This window comes from Crocuta crocuta, unplaced genomic scaffold, assembly GCF_008692635.1.
Source record: "Crocuta crocuta isolate KB4526 unplaced genomic scaffold, BGI_CrCroc_1.0 scaffold77, whole genome shotgun sequence".
Classification (NCBI taxonomy): domain Eukaryota; kingdom Metazoa; phylum Chordata; class Mammalia; order Carnivora; family Hyaenidae; genus Crocuta; species Crocuta crocuta.
This window is the reverse complement of record NW_027532172.1, coordinates 1,996,810-2,012,643: the sequence shown is the minus strand read 5'-3', so window position 1 is coordinate 2,012,643 and position 15,834 is coordinate 1,996,810. Positions and strand designations below refer to the sequence as shown.

Below are 15,834 nucleotides of genomic sequence, written 5' to 3'. Positions count from 1 at the left end.
AGTCCTGGACATAAATGTAGTTGCAGGCAGCTCTAGCACTGTCTCCTGCTTCTTGCTATACTGCAGCCTGCTGACTCCCATGGCCATGGCCATGGCCATGCAGCTCTGTGGGTAAAAAGTGCATCTGAGCCAGAGTCCCACATGCCCGACAAAGGCAGACACCCCCAGATACTGTTGCCATGGTTCCCACAATATTTCACAGCTCCGGGTACTGTGCTCCCAGCCCAAAGGATAGAGTCACCATGTTTTGGCTCCTTGCACGGGCCCTCAAATGCTGAGGCTGGCCAGCAGCCTCGGTGCTCACGTCAGTGAGCTTTCTCCTGGGACCGCTCGCCCGAGGCCAGCCCGCCCTCCTCGCCCCTCGGGTGGCAATGGGCCCATTCCTGGGGCTGTCCCTCCTGATAAGCTCCCAAGGAGCTGCCTGCAGTTGTCCCACGAGGCTTGACCCCTGGGCTCCCAGGGGAGCAGACAAAAGACCAGAGCTTCTGGGTGGACAAGCGTGGAGCCCAGCGGTAGATGAAGGTCCTTCACTGCAGTGTCCCAACAGGCCAGGTCCCCAAACCACTAACAGAGACCCAGGAGGGACAAAGACTCAGAGGGAGAGGGAACAGAGACCCAGACAGAGGAGGACAGCCAGCCAGAGGGAAGGAGACAGAGACCCAGAGAGGGAGAGAAGAAATCCAGCCAGGGCCCCCAGACCCCATGTTCCCCACCGAGGCTGGGCCCTCTCCAGGCCACCAGTGGTTGTTTGTTTCTCGCTCCTAGTCATCACGCTGGTTTTTCTCCCGTGTCTTCTCCAATTATTTAAAACAGGATGCCCTGAGCCAAGGCCTACTATCTGTGCACCCTGTGAGCAGATCTGTGCGTCCTGGGGGGGCAGGTGCACTGGGCCAATGGGGTCTCACCCGCTCCCCCCTCCCCAACCTGCCTCCAAGAGCCAGAGGCGTGGGCACGACCAGGGCCCTCTGTGAGCTCATCCTGGAAGTACGTTGTCTGTAGAGATGCCCCTCCCCCACCCCACCCCACCCCCACACCCGAGCCCTGCAGAGGAGCCCCAGGCCACAGCTGCCTACCTCACCTTCTCCATGGCATCACCATCACCTCCATCTCCTTACATGTATATCCTTACCTCCTGCCCATCTGGGCTCGCCAGGCAGTAACAGGGAGACAGAAGAGAGGAGGTGTCAGGGAGCTCCCAGCAGGAAGTGACCATGTAGCCTGCAGGCATCTGGGGCTGACAACTCCTGAGACCCCCATGTGACAGTCAGGGAGGCTGGGGGCGGGGGGAGGGCGGGGGCAAGCAGGCAGAGGCTCTAGAACCCACATCCACCTTGAAAGAACCATCCCGGATCCTCCCAAGGGCCCAGCACCTCAAGGCTTGGCGTGGAGGCTGGGTTCTGCCCCTACACGGCACAAGCCTGACCATCAGAGCCCGGAAAGCCCACCTGGAAGCACCCCCCCAAATTCCAAGTACACAGAGCCTGGCATGGGATGGCCTCCCTCAAGTACCGGCTCTACTCAAGGCAGGCCCTGACAGCCTGGCCATTTTGCCTTTCTATGACAGGGACAAACCACATGGATCCCAGCCTCTCCAACTATTTCCTGGGTCCCAGAGGGGAACTCTGCAGACACTGTCTGCCCTCCCACCTGGGTAAGGCAACATCAAACCCCATCGTTTTCCTGCCTAAGCCCCCCAAGGCCCTCCACAGCCTTATTCTTCACAGGCCACTGTCAGCCCAGTGCCCCTCAAGCTGGGCTGTGACCTCCTGCCCAGGCCCCAGGCCACACCCCCACCTTTGACTGAACCCGGAACACATGGGGACCTGGTCACCGCTGATGGACCACAGGACCCTGGGGGCAGACCTGCCCAATTCTGGCCCTTCTCAGGCCTACAAAAAGAAAAGGGAACACCCAGACCCTACTTCCCTCACCAGCAGCAAGCTCTGCCTTCACAATACCTCTGCACCTCCCTGTCCTGGTGAGTGAGCACCCACTCCATACAGGGCTAGAGTAGGTAAAACCTGGCTCCCGGCTCACCTCTCAGTAGGCAGTTTGGAAAGGAGGATACCACTGTTTTCACCATCTTACAGATGGGGACACTGAAGCACAGAGAGGTTCAGGCACCCATCCAAGGCCACAGAGCACACAAGAGGCCTGGTGTCAGCCTCTCCGTAGCCCCAGGTCAGTAGCCCCATATAAGCTCCATGCTACAGACAGGGAGACCAAGGCTGAGAGAGCTGAGACCATTCTCTGGGGACACTGAACCATGAGTGAACATAAAGCTGGACAGCAGGAAGGGCAAGATGTGACTCCTCAGTCCTGGCCAGGGCAAAGGTATGAACTATCCCACCACTCCTCCAGCCACTATGAGGGATGTAATCCCACTCTGCCAGTTCCTGGGAGAGCCGGAGAGCCCCACCCAGGCCCCTAGGCTTCTCTGACCCCCAACCCAGCTCTATTTGTCTTCCCTAATCATTGCTCCATCTGGTACACCACCCATCTGTTTCCAGCCTATCTCCCTGAAGCTAAAACAGGAGCCTCACCAGGGCAGGACAGGCTCTGTCTCCTGCTGTGTTCAGAACATGGCATGGTGCCCAGCATGTGCTCAGAGCTCAGTCATACTCATTGATTACACGGCTGGATGGCTGAGTGGGTGGACGAGTGGATAGATGGGTGGATGGATGGATAGGTGGGTGGATGGGTGGAAAGGTGGGTAGACGAACTGGTGAGGTGGCAGGTGGATGGCTACCAGGTGGCAGCAGCGGCTAGAGCCCCACTCATATCTTTGCTTGCTGCGGATATCTACTGCATATGCCTGCTCTCTTCATCCCATCCATGCAACCTCTTGGTCTAAGTTCTGGGACTGCGTATGTTATCCTTCAACTGGGCTCAGTCAGGAAGCCCTCAGCAGGATTTTCTCTGGAATGTTGGCCTCCACACTTTTCTCATACTGTTCCCCGTGTTGAAGGGCTGACTCCTCCTGCCCCCCCAACCCTCCTCCTTATGCCACACTTCTAAGTCCACCAACTCTTCCATGAACCTCTGCCACATTACGCTCCAAGCCTTCTGAAAGTAGAAGGTCTCCCCCATGGCCATGCTTGCCCTCATGCCCCAGCCACGGCTCTCCACAGCCTTCCTTTGCCCTCAAACCCCAGCCAGATGCTCCAGGTGAGGGCAGCAGGGGAGACTAGTGGACACGTCTCAGGTTGAGGCTATGCCTATTTCCTTCCCACCCACTGACACAGGCTGACCCCAGTCAGCTCATTCCCCCACATTACCCCCACCATACTGGGCTTAACAATGGAGCCACCTAAATAAGCAAAACCCCTCCCCTCTGCAGATCAGGAAAGTAGGTCCATGACTACATAGCCCCAAAGCACCACTCAAAAGCCCAGTGAGATTCTAGCACTGCCAAACTCCAGCATCTCAGTGCCTAACCCGGCTACCTCCCCTGACAGTGCAGGTGTTAAGGCCCTAAAAGGGACAGTTCTGCCAAATGGCACATGGTCATGACCAGTGGTGCTAGGCCAGACACAGGCAGATGCAGACTCGGCCAAGCCCTTCAACAGCAGCACAAATGTAGGCATCAGAAGGGGCCTGTCATGAATACCTCCATTTTAGGGGGTGCCAACACTGCTCCCCTCTTTTGATAAGGGTTTCCTGTTTTCCTCAGGGGGTCTCTATTCCCCAGTGGTAGGACAGGAGACCCTATCCTTGGACTGAAAAGCGAGATTCATGACCAATTAGAGCCTCCCAGATCCCTGGCCACACTGATTGGTCCCACGGTGGGGCTGTGGCCCATGTGATCCAATCAGAGCCTACCTGGGACTTTTGCTGGAACCACCAGAATGCAGTTGCCTTCCCTGTGTGGTTGCTAGGATGGCAGGGAGCAAGAGGAAAGGCAGAGCTGAAAGAAAGGAGTCACAGGTTCCAAGGGAATCATCTGAGCCCTAAATCTCAGGGTACCTAAAACTAGAACTCTCCCTGAACTTTTATTTTATGTGAACAATGAGCTTCTCTTTTTTTATTTNCCATGCTCAGCACGGAGCCCGATGCAGGGCACGATCCCACAACCCCAGGATCATGACATGAGCTGAAATCAGGAGTTGGACGCTCAACTGACNCTGAAACAGGCTCCAGGCTCCGAGCTGGCAGTCAGCACAGAGCCCGACGCGGGGCTCGAACCCACAAACCGCGAGATCATGACCTAAGCGAAAGTCAGACGCTTAACCGACTAAGCCACCCAGGCGCCCCGAGCTTCTCTTTTTTTAATGGAACACTTTATTATTTAATTTTTTTTTTTAAGAGAAAGAGTACGCACAAGCAGGGGAGACTGGGGCAGAGGGGGAGAGGAGAGAGAGAGAAACAGAGAGAGACAGAGAATCCTAAGCAGGCCCCATGCTCAGCACGGAGCCCGATGCAGGGCACGATCCCACAACCCCAGGATCATGACATGAGCTGAAATCAGGAGTTGGACGCTCAACTGACTGAGCCACCCAGGCTCCCCTGACCTTTTATTTTCTTTTTTTTTTTAATGTTTTTATTTATTTCTAGGAGAGAGAGAGAGAGAGAGACAGTGTGAGCAGGGGAGGGTCAGAGAGAGAGGGAGTCACAGACTGAAACAGGCTCCAGGCTCTCAGCTGGCAGTCAGCACAGAGCCTGACGCGGGGCTCGAACCCACGAACCGCGAGATCATGACGTAAGCGAAAATCGGACGCTTAACCGACTAAGTCACCCAGGCGCCCCTGACCTTTTATTTTCTAATTGAAGGCAGAGAGTTGAGTTTCTGGACTTCATAAGCAACGGGGGCTTTTAATGTCAGAAATCTCTGATCCAGGGCTCCTGTCTCCCACACTGCAGATGAGCCTCAAAGAAAACCACTATGGAATTAACACTTCTCCAGTTGCTGCCTCTCCCTGCCCGCACAGAGGCTTCCTACCCTAGGGGGAGGGAAGGAGCCTGAGGCGTTGAGGAAGTCCAACCTGGGCAATTAGCAGCAAGAGGGGGTATTGGCCGTACTCAGCCTGAGTCCTGTCTGCCTGTGACAAGACAGCTGGCTCCGCATGAAAGGTCAGCAAGCCACCCATGGCCCCCACTGCAAAAGTTCAGCAACTCTAAAGGCTAAAATGCTGGAAGTAAGCCCAAGGCTGGAGCTGCAGGACTATGCCATGCCATCAGCCTCAGCAAGAAAAACACTGCCCATTGCTTCTGCAAGTGACTCACGTAGAGCATAAACATTTGTGTGCTCCCCACTGCTCTGCCCTACCCCTTGCCTGACAGAGAAGGGGAGAAAAGAGAGCAAGAGATGCCCTCATGGGACCCACCGGACTTCACCAAGGCAAGCGCATGGTTACAACTTTTAAACACAGTCCTGTAAGTTTTCCATGTGGACGCTGCCTCGGGGATCCTCAGTGGGGCTCCTGTACGTGTCTGTCGCCTCAAGGCCACAGTGCTATCCCCTAACCCCCGCCTCGGGAGACCGCCCTACCCTGGGCTGCGGTCTTGGTAGATTCTGGAGATCATGTCTCTCTGCTCTGCTTCCTTCGGCCCGGCTGCTTCAAATTCTAACATTGCTTCAAATTCTAACATCCCGTTGAGAGGGGAGCTCTCCGGATATGCAGCCCAGCCCGCTCCCCGCTCCCTGCCGGAGCCGTCTTTGACCCCCGTGGAATGTTGCAGTTGTGGCGTTAGAAAACATCTTCGGCCTCGACTCGGGTGACCCCCCTGGAGGCCTTTAAAAGCCCAAAGGTCCACCCCTCAAGATTTCCTCCAGGCTGAGCTGTTCAATTCCGGAAGCCGCTTCCCTCACAGGAAAGGTCTGCGATTCCCCAAAGGTGCCGGTTACTTCCTCCGAATCACAATATTTTCAGTGTGCGGTGAGGCGGTGTGCGCGAAGAAACCAGCCACTCGGCTGCTCGGCGAGGGGTCTGAAACCACGCTGGCTGCGCCCCAAAACCCGCTCAGCTGAGGAGGAACGCTAGGGGAGCGCTCTGGTCGCCGTGGGGACGGAGTTCTGCGAATCCTGAGCCGCCCTCTCCGGAGAGACGTGGGAAAGGGGCGGGGGAGGAGGAAGAGACTGGAGACCCGGGGTTAACAAGTGTTAAGAGCTCGTCTGCACAGCTGCGGAGCGGCTACCACAGGAGGGGGGCGGGTCTGCCTGCAGTGGGGACCCCGCGGCCCCGGCCCCACTTCCCATTGCAGGCAGCTGGACAGGGAGGGCGGCTGGCCGTTTCCCATCCTCGGCACACGGCGCGGAGATCCTGTTCGTTCACTAAGTGAAGCACACGCGGAAGGGTACTGCTCACTGGCTTCTCTCACCGGTTGATTCACTGACTACATGCCTGCTTCTGGTTCTCTACCCAGACCGCGCCGTTAAATAAAGGGAGGGAAAGGAGGATCCTCACCCAGAGGAGTCCAGAAGGCTGTTCCAGAAGCCTCTAGGTCAGGCCAGGTCCCCTAGAAAACCTATGACAGGCTTTGTGTGGGGTATTTGCTGGATCAAAGCAGAGCCACCATGGGGAGGCTCTGCCCTTAGGGAGCATGCATTCTAGGGGACATGGGTCTTCAAGCACACGGAATGTACCGTGGTCACAGGGCAGAGGATGCAGAAAGGCAAGCGGACACAGCCACCAGGCCCCAAGAAGGCTGCACGGGAGCTGTGCAAAGCACAGGGACGGGACACTCCAGCCAAGGAAGAGTCAGGTCGAAGGCCTGGGAGGGGTGGCAGCAGAGTGTGTTGGAAACCAGCAGGGCTGTGGAAGCACAGGGGACACAGTGGGTGGGCAGGGCCTCACTGTAGGGTGGGGGTTGGGGTCACAAGGAGAAGTAAAGTTTGTTCTGAAAGCGAGGAAGCCCTTAGGCCGGAGGCAGGCAGAGCCACATGGTCTGATGCCTGTCTTGGGAAGGACCCACTGGCTGGAGGGTAGGGCAGCAGCTAGGAGGGCAAGAGCCGATGGTGGCTCAGAGTAGGGATGAGGAAGAGACGGAAGAAGTGGCCAGACAGGGATGCGGCTCAAAGGTGAAACCAACATGATGTGCCAACAGATGAGGGGAAGAGAGAGCAAATAAGCGTGTGTGTGGTGAGTGCTTCTCAGGGCGAAGCTTAGAGCAGGGGGTCAGAATCTAAACTGGGGAGACCTCCCTGGGTGGCTAAGATGAGGCCAAAGCCTCTTCTCAGGAGAAGGGACATTCCTGGGACCGGCAACTGCTCACTGGAAGACCTGAGGCCCTCAAGCGAGGTGCAGCNCCACCACCACCACCACTGGATGCTCACAGGCAGCACAGCCTCAGGCAGGTAGGGCCTCCTCCTGCCTCTTGTCAGCTCACCTGCCCACCTGCCTGATGACCGATATTGACTCCCCGGTCTCTGGAAGAAACCTGAGAGCCGGTGACTCCGTGCCTGGCTCCGCGCCACCGTTGATCAGCACATGGCACAAGTTCAATCTCAAATCTTCCCCAAACTCATGCCCAACTCACTACAGCTCCTAGCTAGGTCCAGGCCCCCTTGTCTCTCGAAAGAAGGATCCTTCTAAAACATAAATCTGACCTAGGCCCTCCCCCACCAACTCAAATTTTGCACCCCCTGAGTCTTCTGGCCTCCTCCCTCCCACCCTCTACAGCTTCTCTCTGCCCTCATGACCCCCGAAAAGCCAGGTTTCTCCTCCTGCAGAACTTACACGTGCCACTTGCCCATACCCAGAAAAGAGTCTGCCTCCCATGACCCCCTACCTCTGAGCTGATGACACTAACCCCCAGACTCAGCTCAACCTCGTTCATGAGGCCCTCAGAACCTTCCAGAAAAGGCAGGAACCTCCAACTTGGCCTCGGGATCATTTATGGCAGGTGTAGAGAAATGACTGCACAACTGTCCTGCTGACCCTGCTGGCATGTCCCATGTGGGTAAGGCCTGTCTATCCTGGGGGCCATGCCTAGCGTCAAGCACAGCAGCAGACACACAAGAACCATGCGACAGTCACGAGAAGAAGAGAAAGGTGTCAAGTGAGTCCCGTCCACAAGAGAGGGAGCCAGAGCCAGAGACGCCAGAAGCCACCTCTGTTGAGGAACTGTTTCTCTCTGGGCCTTTCTCCCCTCCCCTTCTCCAGGGCCTTCACCCCAAGTCTGTAACACGCCCTAAGACCAAAGGGTAGCAATGCGGAGAAAGCCCCACTTTTAAAGTGTCTGGGGTGGGGGGGTGTGAGCACAAACCTCCAACCTGGTCTTGCTAAGCTCTCCCGTGCGGATCCGCAATAAAAAATAATTGGCGTGGAGAAAAGCAGGATGACACACCGCACAGGCTCCCTGGAGATGGCACTATGATAGCAGAGGCTAATAAAACCTTTCCACCCCTATGGCCGACGACAAGAAGGCCATCCCCCAGGGGGGTCGCAGCTACCAGGTGGAAGCAGTCCAGCTGTGAGACAAATGCTCCACAATTCAGGGCGAAGGGAGAGGTTTTCAGAGCAATTTCCCACGGTGAGCTTGCAGGACCCTGCCAGCAGCGAGGGGTGAGGAAGGGGGCATCGCACTCCCTGGGGAGGAGCTAAGCTTCTCAGGCCTGCCCTCTAGCACCTCCCTCACCGGGTCCTCTGCAGAGACCAGGCTCGCCCGGGGCCGGCTGCCCTCTCTGTGTTGCAGGAGCAGCTTGGACTTGGTATGTTCCATTCTCCTACTGCCCCGGCCGCTGACCCTCTCGTGGCCGCCAAGTACTGGTGCCACCACCCTCCCAGCTGCTCAGGCCAACTGCATTTCTGTGTCCCCCTAAAGTTCGCGTGTTAAAGTCTAACCCCTGATGCGATGGTGTTAAGATGGCCAAGGGGGGTGCTTTGGGAGGTGACTGGGCCATGAGGGTGGGGCCATGAAAGGGATCAGTGCCCTTATAAAAGGGAACCCAAGGGTGCCTGGCTGGCTCATTGATAGAGCATGAGACTCTTGATCTTGGGGTTATAAGTTTGAGCCCCACACTGAGTGTAGTGATAACTTAAAAAAAAAAAGCCTTTAAAAAAAAGGGGACCCCTCCCCATAGAGCTCTCTTGCCCCTTCCATCATGTGAAGACACAGTAAGAAAACAGCCATCTCTAAACCAGGAAGTGGTTGCACCAGACACCAAATCTGCTGGGGCCTTGATCTTGGAATTCCTAGCCTCCAGAACTTCGGGAAATGTGTTTCTGTTATTTATAAGCCGCCCAGTCTATGATATTCAGCAACCAGAATGGACTAACACACCAACTGTCTCTCTTCCCCACCTGTCACACTGGCTCGTAGGCAAGACCCACCCAAACCCCACAGTCCCCTAGCGGCCCATGTGGGCACAGCAAACAGAATATTGGCAGCATTGGGACTGCACGGTGACCTCATCACCTCTGCATCAACATTGAGATGCACAGGCAACGTGCCGGGTGCCCTCTGAGCATTCCCTCACATAGCTCGCTTTGTCCCAGCTACCCTGGGGTCCCACTTCCCCGATGAGCAGTCTAAGGCACAAAGGGTTGCAGACATGCCCAAGGTGCACAGTATGTGGGGCCGCCCTGCTTGCCAGAAGGAGGGACCACAGGCACAAGTGGCTCTGACACGGCACCCGATACCACCAGATCTCTCAGAATTCTCAAGAGGAGGAGCTGAGACCCTGTCTCTGAAGAGTCAAACCCCCTCTCTCCCTCCTGGCTGAAAAAAAGACAAAGCCAAAGGAATAAGAGCCTTCTCAAAAGGCCAAAAGGCCCCCCAGTCTTTCACACAAGGGCCGGGGGTCTGGACTCTGCTAGGGCCTCAGGGCTGAGTGGTGACAATCTGGGGCACGGCCAGAGGGGGCCTGTTAAGAAAGTTTAAACAAGCGAAGGTCATCAGGCCAGAAGCAGATGCCTCGCGGAACTGGGCCAAACCCACTCACTGTGTCTGGGCCGTAACTTCCCGTGAAAACACCTGTGGCCGGCACGTCCCTGACCTGATCCCCTCCGCTTCAGCCCCCAGGAGCGGTGTGAGTCAGCGAGACTGGGCCCCATCCAGACACCGTTAGGGAAGATGGGCCGAAGACTGAGGATGCCAATGACCCAACATCTGAATAGCCTCCGTAGCAAGAAGGTCCCTCCAGAAGTCAGCCGGCCCGGTACCTCACAGCCATGGAATTTCAGCCGGGAAGTGCAGCCCCCGGGAGAGTTCCTCCACCCCCTCACAACACCCCGAGTGGCCGCAACCCTCCTCTCCCTCCTGAAGCCCAGACCTTCGTGAAGGGCCTGAGGTGGAGCTGGGAGGGGGCCCACCAGACAACAAGTGTCTTTTGTGTGGGTGAGTCTGCAGCGAGGAGCCCACCTCCCCTCTGCGAGCCCTCGGCTGACACAGCCACGCTCCATCCGCCCCGGGGGGTTCAGCGTGGTTATTAACGACCGTCTCTACTAGGCAACGAGTTTTTTGTTGATCCCTCGAGATGGGAAGGAAGGAGAATAAGCTTTTCTCTTCCTTTTTTCCCCCCTGGTTGCAGAAAAGTGAAGTTGGAACAAACAAGTTATATAATGCTGGGGGCGGTGGGGGGTGGGGGAGCTTAGTCCCTCCTAAGGACAGTTTCTTGAGTTGTGGGACCGTTGGAAAGGCCAAGGGGAAGACAGGAACCACCCCCACCCCTGGCCAAATGACAAAACCCTTCATGGGACAAAAAGACAGATGCAGACTGGAAAACCAACCTCCCAGACAAGGCAGGCCTCCGCCAGCCCTCGGCAACCCCACAAGTCTCTCCGAAAAGGCGAAGGACTGACCCAGGCCCACAGAAGGGACTTCCTTCCCGCCAGACTGCAAGCTCTAGAGAGCTTTTCCACGCCCCTTTCAGATCCAACCCTTCCTCTCTCTCCCTCCCGGCTCCGGGCCATATTTCTTAGACACTTACTTCCTCTGTGCAGCCCTCGCTCCAGGCATACTAGAGAGCTTAAGGCAGACATGCTCTCCAGCCTCAAGGCATGCCCACTAACAAACAAACCAAGTAGTGGCAGGTGGCGATAGCGCAATCAAGGACACACGGCAGCCACAAGACCCGGCAACTGCATTCCTAAGATGTGCGCCAAAGAACCGAACACAAGGGCTCTGACAAGAACGTGAATGTGCACGTCCATAGCAGCACTATCCGACAGAGCCAAAAGGTGGAAGCAACCTAAATGTCCATCCCTTAGTTAATGGACAAACAAAATGTGCTATGTCCACATGGTGAAATACTATGCAGTCATAAAGAACGGAATACTCATCCACACTCCAATGTGGATGAACCCTGAAAACATGCAGTGAAAGAAGCTAGACACAAAAGGTCACATGTTGTATGGCTCCATGTATAAAACAGGTAAATTCATAGAGACAAATCAGATGAATAGTGGGGCGGGGGGGCTGGGGTGAAGGAAACAGAGAGTGACTGTCAATAGGTACAGAATTTTCTTCTAGAGTGATGGAAATGTTCTGGAACCAGGCAGATGTGATAGTTCCTCAACATCGTGAATTTACTAAATGCCACTGAGTTGTTCACTTTAAGTGAATGAGTTTTATGCTATTTAATCTTTACCAAGTAATACTAAGTGACCAGAAAAAGTGTTCTTGGGGTGAACTGAGCTCGGATGGTCAGGCAGATAGCTCTGAGAGGCCATGACCTTGGAGTGTGGAAGTATAAAGAAGAATGAGGCATGGGCATGTCATACACTAGTCCTCACTGGCCCATTTGGAATAAATGAAGGAATGAGTAAATGAACAATGCTACGAAGGCCTCCATACCTCAAGGGAGCCTTGGCAAAATATTGTGTGCCACACTCTCCCTCAAAACCTGATCCCCTTTCTGTACATTCCATCTCACCATATTAGGGATTCTTGCCCTAATTCTCCCCTTTCCATCATCCAACAGTAATTTGTCACTGGGATGGATGGAAGGGGGAAACTGGGCATCTCAGAGGTGGGGGAGATATCTTTTTAAAAAGTGCCTTCATTTAGGAGTGCCTGGGTGGCTCAGTTGGTTAAGTGTCTGACTTTAGCTCAGGTTGTGATCTCGTGGTTTGTGAGTTTGAGCCCTGTATCGGGCTCTGTGCTGACAGTTCAGACCCTGGAGCCTGCTTCCAAGTCTGTGTCTTCCTCTCTCTCTGCCCCTCCCCTGCTCTGTCTCTCTGTCTCAAAAATAAACAAATATAAAAAATTTTTTAAAAAGTGCCTCCATTTAGAAAAGATTTCTTAGGGGTGCCTGTGTGGTTCGGTAGGTTAAGTGTTCGACTTAGGCTCAGGTCATGATCTCATGGTTTGTGGGTTTAAGCTCCGCATCAGGTTCTGCACTGACGATACAAAGGCTGCTTGGGATTCTCTCTCTCTGCCTCTCTCTCTCTGCTCCTCCCCCGCTTGCTCTCTCTCCCTCTCTCTCAATATAAATAAATAAACTCTAAAAAAAAAAAAGGATTTCTTAGATATAACACTAAAAGTGTGATCTCTAAGAGAAGAAAACTGACAAACTGGACTTCATCAAAATGACAAAATTTTCAGGGTGTCTGGGTGGCTCAGTCAGTTAAGGACCCAACTCTTAACTTCAGCTCAGATCATGATATCACAGTTCGTGAGACACAGCCTGCTTGGGATTCTGTCTCCCTCTTTCTCTGTCCCTCCCATGCTCATATGGGCATGTGTGTATGCACATTCTCTCTCTCTCTCTCTCTCTCTCAAAAATAAATAAGCATTTTTTTAAATGACAAAGTTGTGCCCTGTGAAAGATATCATTAAGGAAAAGAAAGAAAGAAAGAGGGGTTCCTGGGTGGCTCAATCAGCTAAGCATCCAACTCTTGGTTTCAGCTCAGGTCATGATCTCACAGTTCATAGGATCGAGCCCAAACTGGGCTCTGCACTGACAGCATGGAGCCTGCTTGGGATTCTCTCTCCTTCTCTCTGCCCTTCCCCTACTAGTGCATGCACACACACTCTCTCTCTCAAAATAAATAGATAAAAACTTAAAAAAGAGAGAGAGAAAGGAAGGAAGGTAGGAAGGGAAGGAGGAAGGGAGGGAGGGAGGAAGGGAAGGGAGGGAGGAAGGAAAGAAGGAAAGAGAGAAAGTACGACCCACAGACTGGAGAAAATGTTTGCAATCATATATCTGGTAAAGGACTTGTATCCAGAATACATAAAGAATTCTTAAAAGTCAACAATAAGAAGACAACCCAAATAGAAAATGGGCAAAAAATTTGAAAAAAGACACTTTACCAAAGATATGAATAGCCAATGAGACCATGAAAAAGTATCCAACATCATTACTTACTAGGGAGATGCAAATTAAAACCAAAATAAGGGGACACCTGGGTGGCTCAGTAGGCTAAGCATCTGACTTTGGCTCAGGTCATGATCTCATGGTTTGTGAGTCTGAGTCCCACATCAGGCTCTCTGCTGTCAGTACAGAGCCTGCTTAGGATTCTCTCTCCCTCTGTCTCTGCCCCTCCCCTACTCATGAGCATGCACACTTCTCTCTTAAAAATAATAAAACATTTAAAAATAAATAAATGAAAACAAAATACAATACCAGCATATACCAAAAGTGGCTGAAATTAAAGACAGGCCACATCAAGTGTAGACAAGGATGGGGTGCAGCTAGAACTCTTGCATATTTGCTGGTAGGAATGCAAATGGTACAGTCACTCTGGAAAACAGCTTGGCAGTTTCTTAAAAAGTTAAACCTACATCTACCATTGGATGCAGTCATTGCACTCCTAGGTATTTACCCAAGGGGATGAAAGTCTATGTCTACACGAAGACATGTTCCTGGATGCTCACAGGGACTTTATTTGAAATCGTCAAAACAGAACCCCCAATGTCTATTAACCAGTAAATGAGTGAGCAAATCTGTCCATCCACACAATGGAATACTCTGCAGCAATGAAAAAGAACAAGCTTCCAAAACTTGTGACACCATAGGTGAACTTCCAAAAACATGCAGTTAAGGAAAAGCAGCCAGACGTAAGAACCCACATATTGTAGGATTCCATTCATAGACAATTTCTAAAAAGGCAAAACTAGAGAGCAAAAGCAATTCACGGTATGTCTGAGGCAGAGGGCGGGAGTCTGGTTGACCGCGACAAGCTTGAGCGAACGCTTTGGGGTGATGGAAGCCTTCTGAAAAACTGGATTGTATTCAAGGGTGCATAACTCTGTACACTTATTAAAACTCAATCAGCTGCTCAGCTAAAATGAGTGAATTATATGCTACGTAATCAGCTATACCTTGCTCTCGCCCCCAAGTTATCGCATCCCAGATCTAGGGTTAGCTGTCCCATTTTATCTGTTCCTTACATGTCGCCTCATGCCTGGTCAACAAGCCCTGACGACTCTACCCCGNAAATGAGTGAATTATATGCTACGTAATCAGCTATACCTTGCTCTCGCCCCCAAGTTATCGCATCCCAGATCTAGGGTTAGCTGTCCCATTTTATCTGTTCCTTACATGTCGCTTCATGCCTGTCAACAAGCCCTGACGACTCTACCCCCTGAATGTCTCACAAATCTTCTGAGCTCTCCTCGCTCCCCACTGCAGGCCTCTAAAGCCCAATTCACGCGCCGACCCATCAAGTCTTTCAGGTCAGCACCAGCCCAAGTCTCCCCAACGAGCACTGGCTCCACAGCTCACAAGTAGTGAACAACTTCGTCACTTATCACACTGAAATTATTTGCTCCCATAAGCTCCCCATCAAGGAAGAGCCCAGATTTCCTCCGTGGACAGCCAACGGTGCTAGGCTTTCCCAGGGGGCCAGGATGGGAGGGTCTGGACTACACGGGCCTTGTGCAATGGGAAGAGGCTGTGCTGCTTGAGGCAGGTGTTTTCTCCCTCGGAGAATCCAAAACTATGCATGTAAACACCTTCAATTTTTATACCAATTCTGGGATTCAAGCAACCAGTCTCGGGACTTGGCCAAAGGAAAAGGGGGCCTCCCTCTGACCAAAGAGGGTAAATTCTGCCCCCTTGGTCTGTGGGGAAGACCTTGCTTCAAGTCCTTTAGGCAGGGGGAGGATCTGAACCCCACAGGGATGGGAGGAAGGAGCACCCAAGATGGATGCTCCTTGTGTTTTCGTTAGACCTGAGGCTCCCCAAGAACCACCCCAGCCCCTTAGGACCCCGGGGAACTCCAGACCCCTCTCACTGGGACTTGGGGAGGCAACCCCAGTCTCCCCCCTCAGGTTCTCCTAGGCCCTTTAGGCCTCTTTCAGGCCCTCAGGTTCGTTTGAGCCACCACCTCCAGCCTTCCACAGTCCTCATCCCTGCCAGGACCCCACAGAATGGGGGGGCAGACCACATTTAGACGCCTCAGGGTCCTACAGCACCCTCCAGTAAGCCTTGGACCTCAGCCCCTCCCGCTCCCCTCGGTCCACTCCTTAGAGTCCCCAAGACAGCCTCAACGAGCTCAAGACTGCCCATGGTCCCCTGCTCAGGCCCTCTCGGTCTCCCAGACCCCTGGCATGCCCAGTTCCCCCGTGGCCCCACCACTGTCTGGAGTCCATGAATTTCCCTTCAGACTTTCCTCGATGCCCCCTCAGACCCCTAGGGCCGCATGAGGATGCGTCGAGGTCCTGGGGGCCCCAGCCTGCCCTCACCTGCCCCTCAGCAGCCCTCGGTCCCCCCCCCCACTACTCCATGACCCCCTAAAGCCCGTAGTCCCCCGCAAAGACTCTTGAGCCAGCCCAGGAGGCTCCTCAGCCCCTCAGGATCCTCCGGACTCCCCACACGTTACTCTGGCACCGCAGCAGGTACCGGCCCACCTTGCGGGCGGGTCTCACCTGCTCGGGCGCTCGGGGCCCGGGCCCGCTCCGAAGCCGCCGCCACCAGAGCCACCACCGCCACCGGGCTCCTTCCCGCCG

General features: G+C 54.1%; 1 protein-coding gene across 4 annotated transcripts in view; it reads right to left on the bottom strand.

Annotated features, from left to right (window-relative positions):
* The window catches only part of KLHL26 (kelch like family member 26), a 29,606-nt gene extending 13,787 nt beyond the window's left edge, over nucleotides 1–15,819 (bottom strand). For all 4 annotated transcript variants that reach the window (XM_077777267.1, XM_077777268.1, XM_077777270.1 and 1 more), the window contains exon 1: nucleotides 15,754–15,819. The gene's annotated coding sequence lies outside the window, so the exon portion shown is untranslated. The remainder of the gene's footprint in view (nucleotides 1–15,753) is intronic.
* Between the last annotated feature and the right edge of the window lie 15 nt (nucleotides 15,820–15,834).